This window comes from Diaphorina citri, unplaced genomic scaffold (assembly GCF_000475195.1).
Source record: "Diaphorina citri unplaced genomic scaffold, Diaci psyllid genome assembly version 1.1 scaffold2090, whole genome shotgun sequence".
NCBI classification, from domain to species: Eukaryota; Metazoa; Arthropoda; class Insecta; order Hemiptera; family Psyllidae; genus Diaphorina; species Diaphorina citri.
Genome location: NW_007379515.1, coordinates 53,191 through 57,855, shown reverse-complemented (window position 1 = coordinate 57,855; position 4,665 = coordinate 53,191).

The window sequence follows — 4,665 nt, the reverse complement described above, 5'->3', positions numbered from 1 at the left end:
AGTCCGTCCACTATACCTTTTATTATTAGTAATAATAAAGGAAGGACGGACTAAAAATGAGCTGGTCCCTTGGATTCTTGTTTATCCAGGTTCGACTGTATTTTGTTTATCTGTTTTTAATAATAGGTATGTTACCTATCACCTATGTACATATCCTACCTATGTGATTTCGCGATTATGTTCGCGGATTTGGCGATTATGTTCGCGGATTTCGCGATTATGTTCGCGGATTTGCGCGATTATGTTCGCGGAATTTGGCGATTATGTTCGCGGATTTCGGCGATTTAGTGTTCGCGGATTTCGCGATTATATTCCGCGATTTCGCGATTAATGTTCCGGATTCGCGATGTATGTTCGCGATTTCGCGATTGTATGTCGCGGATTTGGCGATTTATGTTGCGCGGCGGATTTCGCGCGATTTTGTTCGCGGATTTCGCGATTTTGTTCGCGGATTTCGTGATTATGTTCGCGGATTTGGCGATTTTGTTCGCGGATTTGGCGATTATGTTCGCGGGTTTCGCGATTATGTTCGCGGATTTCGCGATTTTTTTCGCGGATTTCGCGATTATGTTCGCGGATTTGGTGATTTTGTTCGCGGATTTGGCGATTTTGTTCGCGGATTTGGCGATTATGTTCGCGGGTTTCGCGATTATGTTCGCGGATTTCGCGATTGTGTTCGCGGATTTGGTGATTATGTTCGCGGATTTCGCGATTATGTTCGCGGATTTCGCGATTATGTTCGCGGATTCGCGTCCCGAATCGACATTTTGGATATTTGGCAAGCCTATGCATAGGTACTGATTTTCTTTAATCACAATCGAATAAACTATGGGCTAAAAAAATCACGATCGAATAAACTACGTGCCTAAAAATTCCTGGAGGGACGCGCCCAGCTTGTTTTTTTTAATCCCCAATCTGAAGTGATTAATAATAATTACCTATGATGTAGAGTTGTATTTTATCTACATAAATGAACACAACTTATAGGAGAATCTGATATAAACTTATCCCTAGAGAGTTGCCTAGCATGAAAAAATAATACTCAGACACACAAGCAATTTGTAATAGTTTCAGTGGAAAAAATTTCAATAGATCAAAATGATAATGTATTTTTTATTAGTATAAAGAGTAGAAGACAAGAGAAATCTACAAACTATATATTCGTAATGATAATGATTTGTAATCTTACAAATAACTACAAATAATAGATAGATAATGGCATATTAATTCCTATAGGTTGTATAGTTGATAGGTATTGAATTATAATGTCACACAAAATAGTGCACGGGTATGAAAATAATAAATATTTTGACCCTTGTAAAGCCAAATTGTGTTACATAATAGGTCATTGATTTAGATTTTAGATTATTTGGATCTCTTTCCGCTGTCGTTGAAATATTAATTCTCAATAAAACCTGTTCTGCTTTAGATCTTTGTGTGTAGTGACTTTCATTGGGATTAGAAAACCTTACACATGCACTATTTCGCGTGAAAGTCGTTCATGGAATAGCTTAGAAGAGAGCCTTTTCAAATAATGTTCCAAGTTCTTCAAACAAGGACACACATTTAGAAACGCGTGAGATTTATTTTAAATAGGTACACAATATAATATTGCTTTTCATTCCTCTAAGAACCAATTTATACAGTCATTAACTCATTACTTCTTTTTAACCAACTACAGGGTGGTCCAGAGTTACCTGACGGTTTTTAAAATGATGCTACACGTTCAATTTTCAAGATAAAAGAGTGATATCTATTTTAAATGAAAGATAACAAAATGAGGTTTAATTTTTTGGGGATTTTGTTTGTGATGGTGATCAGGTGTTGCAGACAACGCTATCCGAAAAATTGCCCTAATTTTGTTAACATTCAATCTGTGTGCAAAATCGACATACTGTCTTTAGCATTTCCTGGGCTATAGCACGAATTTCGCGTTAACTCATCCAGAGTCCTTGTCTTATAAATATACACCTTGTTTTTAACGTATTTCCATAAAAAAAAGTCGCACGAGCTAAGATTGGGTGAGGAGGGAGGAAAATCAAAATTAGTCCAAAAATCCACTACTTTTAAGAAATGCCACCACAGCGAGAGCTCGATGTTGTGGGGTCCACGACTACATTGTAACAAAAGCTCATTTAGTTCTGAACTTAGTGATATTAATTTCAACAAGCTACGACAAGTTATAGCAAAGTAATGGGCAAATCAAAACCGTCAGGTAATTCTGGACCACCTTGTATTATGCAGCCTTACATCGTTTCACACGTTGAGATTCACATGTTAATAATAGCATAAAATATAATAATAATAACCACCTGGATTAGGTTTTAGGATAACACATAAAGGAGCTGCTGGTATTCCAACTGAGTTTCATTTTTTCTCCTGAATTCTTGGAACCGAAACAGCAGGACATCCTGAAGACTTCAAGTCCCTGAATTGTTAATTTTTGGATAGTGACCAAATAGCCAAGATTCAAACGACTTTGTGTTCCTTCCTCAAACTATTAATCTTACCTGATAACGGCAATGGCTAATTGGGTGATAAGGTCATGATCCATTTCCCTCATACCGGTTGCATTTGGAGCCATGTCACTAAGTGATAAAATTCCATACCTCGGCTGGGATCGAACCCACGCCCTCCTGATTACCAGGCGAGCGTCTTGACCACTACGCCACCGAGGCAGATGATAATAAATAATATTAGGACTATGTATTCGTATTAGGTATTTTTTGACTGACCATAAGTAAAGGTTATTAAGTAGGTATATAGTATTTCTGAGAGGCGAGGGAGAATAGAGAGGAAGAGAGACCTTACCGAAATGCATTTAACCTTTTCATCTCAGTACCAAAGAAAGAATAAGGGCCAGAATGTCAATTTGTGTTTAAAATTAGTTCCTGTTAAACCGTAGTTCAACTTAATCCAATCAGTTTAACGTGTATTTAGTGGCCTCGGCCATAAGGAAGACAAAGTAAGAAATAAAAGGGAAGGAGAGAATAAAAATTCCATACCTCGGCTGGGATCGAACCCACGCCCTCCTGATTACCAGGCGAGCGTCTTGACCACTACGCCACCGAGGCAGGTGATAATAAATAATATTAGGACTGACTATGTATTCGTATTAGGTATTTTTTGACTGACCATAAGTAAAGGTTATTAAGTAGGTATATACTCGTAGTATTTCTGAGAGGCAAGGGAGAGTAGAAAGGAAGAGAGACCTTACCGAAATGCTTTTAACCTTTTCATCTCAATTCCCAAGAAAGAATAAGGGCCGGAATGTCAATTTGTGTTTAAAATTAGTTTCTGTTAAACCGTAGTTCAACTTAATCCAATCAGTTTAACGTGAAAACCAATTTAGTGGCCTCGGCCATAAGGAAGACAAAGTAAGAAATAAAAGGGAAGGAGAGAATTTCAGAAGAAAGTGATGTAAAGGGAAGACACAAATTAACAATATATCGTGGAGTCTATTAAACTGCATAAAGGTAAATACCTACTCACATCAGGCAGAGATTGCCTTAGGCAATAATCACGCCCTATTGTAATTTTGTAATTATTTATTACAATAAAGAGTTATTATTATAATGCTAGTTTGAAAATATATACGAGAATAATGTTTAGTTACTTAACGAGAGAATATCAGAAGAAAGTGATGTAAAGGGAAGACACAAATTAACAATATATCGTGGAGTCTATTAAACTGCATAAAGGTAAATACCTCCTCACATCAGGTAATGCTAGTTTGAAAATATATACGAGAATAATGTGTTAGTTAACGATTTTTTTCCTTTTTTTTTTAATGGATAACAAAGCTATGAGACCATTTTTCAGATGACTTGTGAATAATTAATTATTTATCGAGTAAGGACAAGTTAGGTACATACTAAACTATAAAATAATGATATCGACTTGACCTAATCATAATAATACTATTCGAAGATAGAAAAGTAACGGAACAAAATAATAATCGTTAATAAAGACAAATCTCAACAAATCAAAACATGCATACAGGGTGTCCCGTAAAGGTAGACAAAGGTGATACAATGAACCACACTGTATTTTTTCCCTGATACCTCCAAATGGTATTCACATTAAATCAGCGAGATAGGATAGGATGAGAGTTTATGTTAAGGATATCATTACTTTTTAGTCCGTCCTTCCTTTATAAAATTACAATAGTAATAATAAAAGGTATTGGGACGGACTATTGTATTTGCTTCGGTGTCGTCTGAGTGTCTGTTTGTCTGTCCCCATAGAAGGACTTATCCAAACCTGGTCGACCTATATATCAAATTAAAGGTTTTTTTTTTTTTGCCAGGAACACGAAAGTGGTGGTGCAAATTGTCCAGAAAATCAAAAAGCCAAAAAAACTGGTTTTTGGGGGATTTTTTTCACATTATCTCAAACAAATGAGCTCTAATCTTGAAATTTGTCGCGACGACCTATGAACTCAAAGCGAAAAAGTTTTAGATACCACTTCAGCCGTTAATTTAAGACCGGTTTTAGCGTCACCTATTTTAAGCTACGCCGAGCAAGGCCAATAAATGGACGGGTTCAACTTCCATTTATCAACAAAAGTATGGCCGATGTGGCTAATGTGGCTGATAGCAAACTGATTTTATTCCACATCCATATTCTCTGTTATCATTTTATCTTTTTTTTTTTACAATTTTT